The 15440-nt window shown below is 45.5% G+C and overlaps 1 gene segment (V, D, J or C); it reads left to right on the top strand.

Moving 5' to 3' along the window:
- Window positions 1-204: 204 nt before the first annotated feature.
- Window positions 205-14690, top strand: LOC308572196 (Ig mu chain C region-like). The segment is given in 3 exons: window positions 205-516; window positions 13458-13706; window positions 14290-14690.
- Window positions 14691-15440: the final 750 nt, after the last annotated feature.

The following is a 15440-nucleotide window of genomic DNA, read 5'->3' as shown; positions in this document are numbered from 1 at the left end:
TAGTGTAGTTCCACATATAGGGATGTTGTACAAGAATAAGTGGCTCAGACAAACATTAGCCAGTCAGTGCTCCCTCATCACAAGGCAGCAAAGAATTGAGTTCACAATGTTCCTTCTCCATTTTGCTATTTCTGCATCTTGTCCTCTAAGGAAATAAGGGAAGATTATATATTTTGTGTTCTCATGTTGTACTTTGATGTTCTGAACTGCCTGTGATCTGCTAATGAAGAGTAGTATACAAATTAAATAATAACAATTAAATAATCCCAATTACACTCAAATTTCTGGAAGGACTTTCTGAGATCCTCACAGAATAGCCTCTTCTTGGATTGTCTGGGTGGAGCTACTGATGGGAAACATATCTCACCAAAGTCTCCCAGGATGCTATATAAGCAGGCCTGGTGGCCCACATGCCATTCACACTGAATCCTAAAATGTGGGCCAAGATCTTCTTACCATTTGTGGGACTCCTTTGTGGGGCCAGCCTGCCACTGACTTCTTCCCAGGCTGCTCCAGGTGAGTTTGCTTCTCTTTCCTTCCTCTTTGCAGCCTTCTCATAAATTTACCTGAAATCTGGGCATCTGGAACCACCCTTAGAAACAGAGCAATAACAACCCTTGGATTCTCTTCCTCCAACTTTTCTGCTTATTTGCCAGCAGTAAATGGAATAGTCATTCCAAAGGGACGGATCCCATGGTTCCAAGACAAATACCCTTTTATTAAGATTTGTAAGTGCCTGTTTCTGTGTGCTGAGACCTTTGTAGGTTTAGGGGACAGAAGAGACATTCTTCTGATAGCGGCAAAGAAGGCAGGGCTCTCACAAACTATGCAGCTGAAATTATTTAGCTGAGATTCCTACATTTCAGGGGGAGGTTCTATCAGGGAGGTTCTATCTATACAGGGAGCGCAGCTATCATCAAGCCTTGACCGAAGAACCAGTACACTCCTATCTGGGGTGGTCTTCCTCTTCCACCGAGCGTGCAGCTTAGGGAGGGACACACATGAAACAGGGGGACACCTGCTTAGCCAGCCAGGTCAGCCAGATCAGCCCTGGCGATCAATGGGGTGACAGATGTCTCAGTCGGATCACCCTCACATCCGTCCTTTTTTTATAATAATATTTTATTAAGATTTCACAAAAAGAAATTAACATCAACAAAAAAGAAAACAACAGAAAAAACAAGCAACAAACATCGAAAAAAGAAAATCAGAAAAAAAGAAAAATACAAAAAAAATTTTTTGCATAAAAAAGAACACTTTTTTACATTGGTACCTTTCACGACCTTATTCTCATTACTTCCACCCGCCTTCCCTTCTTGTATTCTACTTTAAAATTTAGTTCAGCAAGATCGTTTAATATTCATTCCAGATCTTTATCCCTCCCTTTATAAGCTTATTTATCCTAATCGCTAGAACCCCTTCATTTCATTTTCAGAGCCTTCAACACTCATAAATTTTACAGTGTTTTTGTAGATAAGCTTTGAACTTCTTCCAATCCTCTTCCATCTGCTCCTCTCCTTGATCTCGGATTCTGCCGGTCATCTCAGCCAGTTCCATATAGTCTATCACTTGCATCTGCCATTCTTCCAAAGTGGGTAAATCTTGCGTCTTCCAATGCTTTGCGATAAGTATTCTTGCTGCTGCTGTGGCATACATAAAAAAAGTTCTATCCTTCTTTGGGACCAATTGGCCGACTATGCCCAGGAGAAAGGCCTCTGGTTTCTTCAGGAAAGTATACTTAAATACTTTTTTCAATTCATTATAGATCATTTCCCAGAAAGCCTTAATCCTTGGGCACGTCCACCAAAGGTGAAAGAATGTTCCTTCAGTTTCTTTACATTTCCAACATTTATTATCAGGCAAAGAGACATTCCCTGGCGATCAATGGGGTGACAGATGTCTCAGTCGGATCACCCTCACATCCGTCTTGAGACGTCTCCTGGGGCTCCCAAGTTAAATCATGAATGAGACAATGTGTGCAGAACTAGGAATACACACGGTGGAATAATGGGGTTGGGCTAGCACTATAAAATACTGGTTGCATTTCCATTTTGTTGCCAGCATTTGAGTCTACTCTCTTACGGACTCTGATAAATCCAGAAGTTCCAACTCTTACATAGGAAAATCAGATCAATTGGTATTGACTTGGAACCCTTGTATAATTCGAGTGAGCAATATATTTATTACAATAGTCAAAACAGATTAAGGTACATGGGGGGGGGAACAACATCAAGTCATGTGTAAATAAAATTTGCTCCCCCAAGATAACAGAGTCACATATCTCAAAATTAATAATTTCTGTCCAACTCAGGACCTTTATCTTAGCCCGATTGAATGTTTTCCCTTCAGCTTTTGTCAAGGGCAGATTTTTAAACATCCCCAGAAATGATAGACATTGTGGATGTTCTTTGAATGTGCTGGACACTGTAGAACATATCCTTTTCTAATGTCCATTTTACAACCTGCTACGCAAACGCATGCTACTCCCCCTTTTTGGGCACAATGAAAATATTTGATTAACCTGGAATTAACTGCATGGGGGGGGGGCTGAGGTTTTGTTAATAGTATCTCTTGGAGTGCTAAATGGCACTATTTAGCAGGAAGAAATCCCAGTGAAATTCCTCATCATTATATATTCTACATGGCTGCTTATTTGTATATATTTTAAATGTTTTAGGATGCCCTATATTTGTAATGCCTAGAAAAGTTTTGATGAAGAAGTAAGTAAGCATTACAGGGGGTTGGACTAGATGAGCACTAGGGTCCCTTCCAATTCTAGAATTCTATTGTAGCAGGAGACCCCCCCTTCATTACAACGTAATGCACAAGCACCACACACACACACACACACACACACACACACACACACACACACCTCCCACCTCCCCGAGCCCGGAGATGTCCCTTCTAGAGGGGCATCCCCTAAAAGCCTTCCGTAAATAAGGAAGCGCTAGCTTGACAGCTCCGCACGGAACCCCTTTATTTTTGTATATTTTCCCTTAGTAGACCGCAACACTCTACCTCGCCCTATCCTTATTATTTGTGGACCAACTGTCTGAACTCAGGGTCAATCGGCTGCCGTTTCAGCCAATCAGCGTTACTGAACAGCGCCCCTTGTGGCGGCCATGCAGGTACTGCAGGCAGCAGGCGCCCACTTCTCTATCTTTGACAGCTCTCAAATACAAAGTTTCCGAGTCCAATTGACCGTGACTGATTTAATCAAAATGTTGCAAACCGCTTCCGGAAAGGCGAAAGTGCTTTGAACTTCGAGGACAGTATTCTTCATAAATTCAGTATAAATCAGCCGTATATCGGATTTTCACCGGACCACTTTTATTTTGCTTCATATTACAAGGACTATCAAAGGGGCGTGGCCTGATACCAGTTGGCCATAATCCCTTGACCGAGCAGGCACGTACTCTGCAGCCCTTCCCAGTTGACATGGCAACCTTGATAGTCATCTTGATGGGCTCAGACAGAAGACTATCAAGGACACAATGAACTGCATACACTAGTGTATTCAACACGGACTATGACAAAGGGACCGTGACCGGATTCCCCTCAGGGGGCAGGAAACTGTGCCTTTCCCTTTGTTTTCTGAAAATGACTCATGGGGAGGGAGAGAAGGGACTCCGGCCAGGTGTCAGGATACTCAGATTACCTGTGCAACCCCTCCCCCGACCCCTCCTGTTTTTAATGTAGTCATGATGTAAATATGATGTATTTCTAGGGGTGTAACTTAGGGGATTAGGAGCTAATAAAAGTTGGGGTCTTCTTTTGTTCTGGGCTTCCATCTTGCTTCAACTTGTGGGCGGTGGGAGTCCTGTCGCGACAGTTTTTCTTCAATAAAGACCGAGCCTACAGGCTGCTGATTTGCTCCAAATTTCTCTGGTTGGTGTCTTGATTTCTGCCCAAGGGAGCCCTCGGATTCTCCGGTAACACTATGATTCCACGAAAAGAGAATATGCATGGGAAAGAGGGTCGGAGAGAAGGAAAATCACAGGGGTGTAGAGAAGAACAGATGGCAGACAAAAGCAAGACTGGAAGGACTGAGATGAAAAGCAGATGTTTTAACCTATGGCATTTATTCATTTGCTGATTTTTAAATCATTTCTAAGCTGCTTAAATCTTCAACAGTGCACTAAGCAACATGAAAACTATAAAGCAATATAACCCTCCCCATAAAAACAGTAATATAAAGTCATTAAAAAACCAGGAATTTCATCTGTCTGTCTATCTATCTATTTTGTTCCCTTAGGTGCAATATTGGGGTGCCTTGCCTCTGGCTCTGTCCCTGAAGGCATGATGATTAAGTGGCAGGCAGGTGGTCAATCAGATAACACCTCCGGCATCATAAGTGCACGCATTGGTAGCATAGCATACCTCAGCATTGCAGACCAAATCATTGCGGGGGTGAACTACGCCGTCTGTCTATTATCCGTCCCTGGGTACGAAACAAATGTCAATGAACCTGAAGGTAAAAACTCTTGACACAGTTGGGACTTAGTTTTCCTTTGAAAAACATGGTTTGGGAGCAGGATTATTGTTTCCAGATTGATTAAGATCCTCTCAGGGACTGACAATTTCAAGACTGCTTTCTCCTTAATTTAGAAATTCATTTCTGCTTTCCATTATGGCCTGTTGAGATAAGATTTTCCCACCAGTTGCCATGATATCGGTGCTAGTATTGGCTATAGACACAACTTGAAACTGCAATCAGTCCGGTGGAGGTCTGAACAGTAATTCTCCTCTTATCTCTGCAGAAAGGTTTTCACCGTTCTTGAACAATACTAAATGCATGTTTTTATCAGAAGGTAACAATGGGAGAAGGAAAGGAAAGAATGTGTACCCTGCAAGGGCCAAGGTGTTGCCCACAATAATTTCCACCCCCATTAAAAACCATTCCCACCTCCAGCCAAGGATCCTTCTAACCTTCATCTGCCTGTTGATAATGCTTACCCAGCATAGGGTGACCTAGATGAACAGATGGTGCCCTTCTATTGGAGGCAGATTTTTATATCCTTGCCCTGGTGGCCAAGTCCACACATTTAAGGAGCTCCGTACCTAGTTAGCTGCTCCAAGAGCAACTCTGCAGAGATGGTATCATTGGATATGGGAAGTTTTTATCTATACTTAGTTTTCAAACCCAGCCTATACACCAATACCTTCTCTGGGAAGGCTGGGCTGCTTTTTGTGCTGGACGCTTTCTTTATATATGTTGGGGAAAGGAGCTGTGTAAATATTCCTGGAATCTCCACTATCCCACCGTGTCCTCAATCAGCTCAAGGAAGCCCCATGTATGTGCCACAGATCTTCCTACTCAGGTCCACACACCCAATAACTTCAGTTAAAACCCCTTTGCTCCTTAAAGCTTTCATTAAGGATCTACACCCTCTATCTACAGATTAAAAATGTTTGTCAGAGAATCCAGAAGAAAATAATCAGCACTAAATGGTGTCATAAATGTTGTGGATCAATTATGTCTAAAATTAATAGCTGTTGCCTCTCCCTTTCTCTCATACTTTCCCCACCCCAAATCTTAAAAAGACAAAGGGAAGGGTCTCCATGAGAATCTCTATCGCGCCAACCATAAAGAAAGCAGCCTTCAGCGAGCACAGACAATCCTCACCAGCATGGTCATTGGGCTCAATGCAAGTGAAGTTTCTGTCCAGTGGGTGAAGAATGCCCTCCTTGAAGGTCGCCATGTGAATCCCCAAGCCTTGAAGGGCAGCATCAAGGATTCCCTCTTGGCCCTCAGCCAGGTGGTAGTCCCCTACTCTGACTGGAACAACGGCACTTCATACTCCTGTACGTTTACCCACACAGCAGGCATCGTGGAGCCCACCAAGAGGCCTGAGGAGAAATCCCAGGGTGAAAAGTGATGCAAACCGCATCCTCAGCATCACAACCTCTTCAGCCTATCCCAGATTAAATAATTTCCATGTATCCATGTTTGGCCTAAGGCTGAATAAAAGTGAGCAAACTCATAGATATTTCATGATGTGATCACTTGATTGAGGTGGTGGGTGGGTTCTGGAAAGAAGTGGGGAATGGATTAATCTCCTTGCCAAATCGTGTTGAAGTTTGATTATTGTAGAAGCAAAGTGTGTTTAGCACATAACCATGAAGTTCACTGGGGGGGCTTTTGGCTAGTCACTGTCTCTTAGCCTATCCTTCCTCACCAGGATTTAGACTCTCCCCGAGCACAGATTTTTGTGTCTCCCCCCCCCCAGAAGAGCATGTCCTATAAAAAGAAAGGTGAGTGAAGTGACAACAATTCATTTTTCTGACCAGTGTCTTCTGGCTGTTGATCATGTTGACCCAGCATCAGTTGATCTAGATGAACAGGTGGTGTAGTTCTGTTGGAGGCAGATTTTCATATCCTTGCCCTGGTGGTCCAGTCCACACATTAAGGAGCTACGTAGCTAGCTGAGATTCCTGCTTTGCAGGGGGTTGGACTAGATGACCCTTGGGGACCTTCCAACTCAATAATTCCACGATTCAAGGAAAAGAAAATATGCATGGCAAAGAGGGTCAGTGAGAAGGCAAATCACAGGGCTGTAGAGACGAACGGATGGCAGACAAAAGCAAGAATTGAAGGACTGAGATGGAAAGCAGAGGTTTTAATCCAAGGCATTTCTTCATTCAATGATTTTAAAATAATTTCTAAGCTGCTTTATATTTAAAAATAACACACTTCAGGAGTGCAAAAAGACAATGTGCTGCTGCCGTGAAGCATGTATTAAAAATACAGAAGGTAGGCAAACCCTTCAGAATAACCCTGTCAAGAATTCCTGTGTTCATCAGAATGTCATCATAGCCCTTTCTAGATGCTCCTGCTTGTCCTTCCTTCCAAAACTACCATTTCCTAAATGCAGGTATGTCTAACTCTAATAACTGTTGCCTCTCCTTTTGTCTCATACTAACCCCCACCGGAAACTGAAAAAGACAAGGCGAATGGTCCCCATGCCAATTTCTATTGCACTGCCAAGAAACCAGCCTTCAGCAAGCACAGACAATGCTCACCGGCTTGGTCACAGGGCTCAAAACAAGTGAAGTTTCTGTTCAGTGGATTAATAATAATAATCATCATAATTTATACCCCACCCATCAGGCTGGGCTTCCTCAGCCATTCTGGGCAGCTCCCAACAGAATTAAAAGTACAATAAAAAATCAAACATTAAAAACCTCCCTAAACAGGGATGCCTTCAAATGTCTTCTAAAAGTCTGATAGTTGTTTATTTCCTTCAAATGTGATGGGAGGGCGTTCCACAGGGCGGGCGCCACTACTGAGAAGGCCCTCTGTCTAGTTCCCTCATTGAGGGTCAGCATGTGAGTATTGACAGCAGCAAGGTTTCCCTCTTGGCCTTCAGCCAGGTGATAGTTTCCTACTCCTACTGAATCAATGACACCATGAAGCTCACCCAGAGGCCTGAGGAGAAATCCCAGAGTGAAAAATGATGCACACCCCTTCCCCAGCATCTCTCTGACTCTGTCCCCGAAGGCATGATGATTATGTGACTGGCAGGTGGCCAATCAGGCAACACCTCCGGCATCATAAGTTCACGCACTGGTAGCACAGCATACCTCACCGTTGCACAACTCGTTGTTTCACAGGTGGGAGGGGGCAAAGAGAGAGAGGACAAAGTTAAGCCATGCAGGCAAATCCTGAAGTTGGGTTAAAAAGAAAAAGGGTGGAGAGCTTCCTTGTTCTCTGGCTCTCGGCAAGCAACCTTGGCTGGGTCTCCCTAACTGGTGGCCTCCGCTTGCTCTACGTGGGCAATTTGGTGGGTGGGGGAGGACACACACGCCTGCATGATATAAGCAGGGTGACAGGCACCCATTGCTTAAGGCAGTGGTTCTCAACCAGTGTGCCGTGGCATCCTGAGGTGCCTTGAATTGTGGTCAGGGGTGCCGCGGGCAACACTGGCCTCTGTCCCTCTTTCCTTCCCTCCCCCCTATGATGTCCTCTCACATTTCTGACTTTCAAAGGCTTGCACAGCTGTTTGTTGCAACCCTAATACAAGTGAAAGCTGCCTCTAGGGCTATCCATTGGGTTCTGGTTGCCAGGAGGTGAGGCGGCCTTGAAGTAAGCAAGCAAGCGGGCGAGGAGCCAAGCCGGCCAGTCTGCCAGCCATTGCTGTTGGGAATGGACAGACAGGTGGGAAGCTGGACAAGGAGGCAGGCACCGTGCTGGCTTTTATTGGGCTTGCTGTGCCTGCCTGGAAGCTGAGTGCCCAGTCCTGAAGGAGAGCCTTTCTTCCATGCAGGCCCGGCAGGGCCCACTGCTGCCATTGCTGCTCCCTGGGCAAGATGCTGGCTTCACTTTCACCCTTGGCCAGTCTCCGTTGGGCCTCCAAGTCTGGGGACATCTTCTTCCCAGGCCCCCGTGGGGCTGTGTGAGGAGGCGCCTCTCTTTAGGGCAGGAAGGGGGCAGCTCTGAGACCAGGAGTGGCAGTGGTGGCCTTTCAGGTGCTATTGAACTATATATTCCATTTTCATTGATGGGCCATTGGTTATGCTGGCTGGACTACGTTGAAAATGAGTGTGCAACAAGGGTTACTGGTGGTGAAATAAGGGTGGTTGTTTTTTTTGTTGGGGAGGGTAACATGATTAAATTTGAAAAACCCTTGCTAAAGAATTAAAAAAATATCCTGCCCCTGTGAAATTTAAGAAGTTTGTCTCAAATTAGTGTTTGAGATCCAAGGTATGGCTGTGCTAGGTGTTGGGAACGGCAGGGGTGGTGTTTGCAAGCTGCCCCATAGGCACCTAATTAGCCACTGTAAGAAAAGCATGGAGGAACAGATGGGCTGCTGGCTGATCCAAAACATTATTCTTATGTTCTTATCCTTTCTTTAAGGGTGTTCTGGGTCTGAGCCCAACCAATAATTTACTGATGTGTTGTGGTCATAGTACTCCACATCATAGTGCTCCAAACCTCTCTGGTATTAGCTAGTGATAGAGGAAGCATAATGTGACAGAATTCAGTCACAATGTCCTCAGTAGACTACCACAGGCAAACGGTAAAGTGGAGGAGGAAATCACTGAAGCAAATAATGCCAGCAGAATTTATTGAGAAAAATTAGGAGGATAAGAATGTGTGGCAGTTCAGTATCAACACAGTGCCCGGTTGGGTCATGACTACCATATTTGGGGATGGGACAGAAAGAGCAGGGGATAAAGTTTTTTTCCCTTGTTCTCCCCCTCTAAAACAAGGTGCGTTCAGTCGCCTTCAGTGAAGGCAACCCGAAGCCTCCGGAGCATGGCGGGAGTCCCCGCAGCGCTCTGGAGGCTTCAAGCAGCTACCTTGGAAGCTTGCAGAGCGACGGGGGCGGTGTGCATAAAATGAATTTTCAAGTCAGACCTTTTATGCACTTCCCCCCCTTTTCTTTATGGAAGCAATTAACTCATCACGGATTCTTCCTTTAGCTGGTCTTTAGGAGGCAATGGGCTTGCAGCTACCTTTCACTTTGTAGCGTAGCTGCAATTTAGCCCACGTCCCTTTGAAGAGTCCCTTGGCTCCCCATCTTCCCTGGGTGCTAACTTGACATTGAGATTGGGAAGGGGGCTTGACATCATGAGGGTGTCACTGGCCATACACTGAAAGACTGTCAGTGAACTACCCTGCAGGAGGGGATATGGGGTGGGCTGCCTGCGTCCACATGTGTCTTGCGGGGCACCCCCATATCCCATTTACACTGAGGAGCCCTAGTTCCCCTGGTTGGGGGGCTGGGAGGGACACACGCCCAATGCCTAAGCCAAGGTCTTCCTATATTTGAAAGGTTAATAAAGTTGTGGCCAAATTTCCATCCCATAACACATTGTCATGAGTCATTATTCCTTTCTGGTTGTCCCTGGGAAGGTCGCCACCTGGTCACGCAATGTTAACCCAGCCTAGGGAGACTTAGATGAACAGGTGGTGCCCTTCTATTGGAGGCAGATCTTTATATCCTTGCCTTGGTGGCCCATTCCACACATTTAAGGAGCTACATAGGTAACTGTGCAGAGGTTATGGGATATGGTGTGGGATGTAATACATCAGTACAGTCAATTACAACATGCTTTGCTTCCTAGAGTGGACATTGTCAGGCAGGTGTTTAACTTCCTCTTCCCCCTCTAAGTGACTCAGCAGATGGGAATGGTTCTATAAAAGGGCAAGTCACGCAGTCATCGTCTCAGTTAACTCTCAGTTCATTCTCACAACCATTTTGTTGTCTGCTGGCTCTCAGCCAGCCACACTTGGGCCCATCCTCACAAAGGATGTAAGCCACGTTCTATGTTTGCAACCTGAAGCTTAAAGCCTGCCTTCTAGGATGTGTACTGTGAACAACTTGTGAGTAAACTACTTGTTATACTTTTAAAGACAGACTTGTGAGTCTTTATTGTATTATTTACACAATGGCGCCCACGTGATTGGCTAATTCCGGGATTCTCCTGTAGGCCAATCAGGTTGCGGATTCACTTCCACCTGGAGTTGGGTTGGGTGGCTCCTGCGGACCAATCAGACTCCTGCATTCTGGATCCTATTGTTCGAGGACCAATCAGACTCCTGCATTCTGAATCCTATTGTTCTAGGACCAATCAGACTGCCGCATTTTGGATCCTAATCAACTAAGTACATAACATCTACCAACTAGCTTCCGTTAATATAGAGGGGATTTGCTCTGCTACATCATTCACTAGCGTGAGTGAAGGAAGGATACTACTTAACAAATATTTCCTTGCCTATTACAGTGGTACCTCGGGTTAAGTGCTTAATTTGTTCTGGAGGTCCGTACTTAACCTGAAACTATTAGCACCACTTTAGCTAATGGGGCCTCCTGCTGCTGCTGCGCCACGGCTGCACGATTTCTGTTCTCATCCTGAAGCAAAGTTCTTAACCTGAGGTAATATTTCTGGCTTAGCGGAGTCTGTAACCTGAAGCGTATGTAACCCGAGGTACCACTGTATTCTAAACATCCCCACAAGGGGGATGTTTTTAGCTCTCCTTGGTTTTCAAACCCAGCCTGTGCAGCAACCTGAACATGCCAATACCTTCTCTGGAAAGACTGGGATGCTGGTTGTCTTCCATATAATGTTGGGAAATGGACACTTGCCCCTTCCTCCGAGTGGGTGGCTGTTGCAGATCCTCATGCTTGGTCGCCATCCCCAAGCAGCCAGAACGCAGATGGTCAGGTAGCCATCTAAGAGTTCCCCTTGACACCTGAGGAGCTGGCAGGATAAGAGGCCTGCTTGGGTGAGAGGGGATGCTTTGCTGCTGGAAGGGCACCAGCAGCCCACCTGCCAGGGCAGCCACTGAGACATAAAAGCCCGCAACACCTTCTGCCCTCAATAATTTTTTCTCGAACCTCCGCTATCTGACGGTGTCCTCATCCAGCTCTAGTAAGCCTAACGGGCCACAGATTTTCCTACTTGGGGCCACACGCACAATGACCCCCGGTCTTCTGTAGAGATTTGAAATGTCAGTGAATCTAACAGATAATATTAAGCACTCCTGCCAAACTGCAAGCCTCCATGATTCTCTGGGGAGAAACCATGACATTTAAACCTTTCCAGGGATTGTAACCTGGATATAAAAGAGAGAGGAGTTGGAGTTACTGAGGAGGCTTACAGATTCATTTTTAAAGCAGTTTTTCTACCACTACTGATGAATGTGAATGTTACAAGACAGGGGCTCCTCTACTCCTTGGGGAACATGTGTCATTGAGAGGAGCAATATTTCCTGACCAGAAAGCAGAATGCAGGTAGATTGTGGGAAAGCCTCATGTAGTTTCAGATATTATGATCAACGAGTTGGGATAAAGTTTGGGGACGTCTTGCTGCTCTGAAGCTGATGTGAAAAATAAAGAAGTGTGGCACGTCCTTCGGAATAACCCTGCCATGCTGAATACATCAGTTGCTTAAAGCATGGTGCTGATATGGCCCAGAACGTACCTTACGTAGCACTGATAATAGTGTCAGTTCCACATATAGGGATGTTGTACATGAATAAAGGGCTTTGTGATATCATGTTGTACTTTAATGTTCTGAGCTGCCTGTGATCTGCTAATGAAGGGTGGTATACAAATTTAATAATAACAATCAAATTATCTCAATTACACTCAAGCTTCTGGAAGGACTTTCTGAGAACCCCACAGAATAGCCTCTTCTTGGATTGTCTGGGAGGAGCTACTGATGGGAAACATATCTCACCAAAGTCTCCCAGGATGCTATATAAGCAGGCCTGGTGGCCCACATGCCATTCACACTGAATCCGAAAATGTGGGCCAAGATCATCTTACCATTTGTGGGACTCCTTTGCGGGGCCAGCCTGCCACTGACTTCCTCCCAGGCTGTTTCAGGTGAGTTTGCTTCTCTTTCCTTCCTCTTTGCAGCCTTCTCATGCATGTACCTGAAATCTGGGCATCTGGGACCACCCTTAGAAACAGAGCAATAACAACCCTTGGATTCTCCTACTCCAACTTTTCTGCTTATTTGCCAGCAGAAAATGGGATAGTCATTTCAAAGTCTTTCCAAAAATACCCATTTATTAACATTTGTAAGTGCCTGTTTCTGTGTGCTGAGACCTTTGTAGGTTTAGGGGACAGAAGAGACATTCCCTGGCGATCAATGGGGTGACAGGTGTCTCAGTCGGATCACCCTCATATCCGTCTTGAGACGTCTCCTCGGGCACCCAAGTTCAATCATGTATGAGACAATGTGTGCAGAACTAGGAATACACACGATGGAATATTGGGTGTGGGCTAGCACTATAAAATACGGGTTGCATTTCCATTTTGTTGCCAGCCTTTGAGTCTACTCTCTGACCTACTTACGGACTCTGATAAATCCAGAAGTTCCAACTCTTACAAAGGAAAATCAGATTTATTGGTATTCAAATCAGATCTTGAAACCCTTGTATAATTCGAGTGAGCAATATATTCATTGCAATAGTCAAAACAGATTAAGGTACATGGGGGGGGGGGGGACAACATCAAGTCTTGTGTAAATAAAATTTGCTCCCCCAAGATAACAGGGACACATATCTCAAAAATAACAATTTCTGTCCAACTCAGGACCTTTATTTTAGCCCATTTCTCTTCTTCTGCAGAAGGCAGTTTGGCTTGATTACTTGTGCTACCAGCTGTAAATCTCTCTGTGGCACACTGGTGTTGAAAGCGATCCATCGGGGAATCTGGGGAATGGGCAAACACACTAGTTAAAGGGGTGCTGGGATTATTCAGCAATGGTAGAAGGTGCTGGAGTCGTTCAAGGGAAGAAAAGGGACTGACAGGAACTCTCAGGTGAGCTAAATGAGGAGCCTGGACTGACTTAGCTGTAGAGCTGAAAGAGAAGCAAGCAGAGCAGGATAAGATTCTGTGAGCAGGCTGGGAGGTAAATGGTGGGAGGAGACTTGGGACTTGACATGGGTTTTTGCATTCCTAGACTCCCTCATAGTTTTCATCCTACCCCCTAAGCCCCAGTTCTCATCAGCTGCGTGGTAGAGAGCAAAGAGGAACAACTGGAAGTGACCTGGTCACGTCAGACAGCAGGAAATCTAAGCCTTGAGCCTCTTGCATGGAGAGAGGAGGAAATTAACCCCTTCAACGCATCCAGCTCTGTGATCGTTTCCGCAAGCGACTGGGAGGCAGGGGAGAATGTTATCTGCACAGTGCAACTCCCATCCCTGCCTCAACAGAAAACAAGAGAGACCAGCAAGAAGAAAGGTAAGCGGGAAGCAGGCCTGCTCTCCACCCTGCAACTGGTGTCCCTAATTTCCCAGCAACCCCCTGAGCAGGAAAGAGATTACTGAAAATAAATATCAACATAGCACCACTTAGAACAAACTCAGTATACCAATGTGGGCAGTGAGATCTGGCAATGCAAAAAAAAGCTATCCTTCTTTTTCATACCCAGCCTGTACACCAATACCTTCTATGGGAAGCCTGAGATGCTTTTTGTGCTGGGCGCTTTCTTTATACATGTTGGGGAAAGGAGCTGTGTAAATATTCCTGGAATCTCCACTATCCCACCGTGTCCTCATCCAGCTCAAGGAAGCCCCATGTATGTGCCACAGATCTTCCTACTCAGGTCCACACACACAAGAAATTCAGTTAAATCCCCTTTGCTCCTTAAACCTTTCATTAAGGATCTACACCCTCTATCTACAGATTTAAAATGTTTGTCAGAGAATCCAGCAGAAAATAATCAGCACTAAATGGTGTCATAAATGTTGTCCATCAGTTATGCCTAAACTTAATAGCTGTTGCCTCTCTCTTTCTCTCATACTTTCCCCTGCCAACCATAAAGAAAGCAGCCTTCAGCGAGCACAGACAATCCTCACCGGCATGGTCATAGGGCTCAATGCAAGTGAAGTTTCTGTCCAGTGGGTGAAGAATGCCCTCCTTGAAGGTCGCCATGTGAATCCCCGGGTCTTGAAGGGCAGCATCAAGGACTCCCTCTTGGCCTTCAGCCAGGTGGTAGTTCCCGACTCTGAATGGAACAATGGCACTTCATACTCCTGTACGTTTACCCGCACAGCAGGCACCGTGGAGCCCACCCAGAGGCCTGAGGAGAAATCCCAGGGTGAAAAGTGATGCACACCCCTATCTCAACCTATCCCAGTTTTCCCTCCTCAGCCTATCCCTGATTCAATAATATCCATGTAATTATGTAGCCTAAGGCTGAATAAAAGTGAGCAAACTCATAGATATTTCATGATGTGATCACTTGATTGAGGTGGTGGGTGGGTTCTGGAAAGAAGAGGGGAATGGATTACTCTCCCTGCCAAATCGTGTTGAAGTTTGATTATTGTAGAAGCAAAGTGTGTTTAGCACATAACCATGAAGTTCACTGGGGGAGCTTTTGGCTAGTCACTGTCTCTATCCTTCCTCACCAGGGTTTAGACTCTCCCCGAGCACAGATTTTTGTGTCTCCCCCCCCTCAGCAGAGCATGTCCTATAAAAAGAAAGATGAGTGGAGTGACAACAATTCCTTTTGCTGACCAGTGTCTTCTGCCTGTTGATCATGTTTACCCAGCATCAGTTGACCTAGATGAACAGGTGGTGTAGTTCTGTTGGAGGCAGATTTTCATATCCTTGCCCTGGTGGTCCAGTCCACACATTAAGGAGCCACATAGCTAGCTGAGATTCCTGCTTTGCAGGGGGTTGGACTAGATGACCCTTGGGGACCTTCCAACTCAATAATTCCACGATTCAAGGAAAAGAAAATATGCATGGCAAAGAGGGTCAGAGAGAAGGCAAATCACAGGGCTGTAGAGACGAACGGATGGCAGACAAAAGCAAGAATTGAAGGACTGAGATGGAAAGCAGAGGTTTTAATCCAAGGCATTTCTTCATTCAATGATTTTAAAATAATTTCTAAGCTGCTTTATATTTAAAAATAACACACTTCAGGAGTGCAAAAAGACAATGTGCTGCTGCCGTGAAGCATGTATTAAA

This window comes from Podarcis bocagei, assembly GCF_964188305.1.
Source record: "Podarcis bocagei genome assembly, chromosome: 13".
NCBI lineage: Eukaryota > Metazoa > Chordata > Lepidosauria > Squamata > Lacertidae > Podarcis > Podarcis bocagei.
Note: the sequence above shows the minus strand (reverse complement) of the source record. Positions and strands in the feature narration are given on the sequence as shown.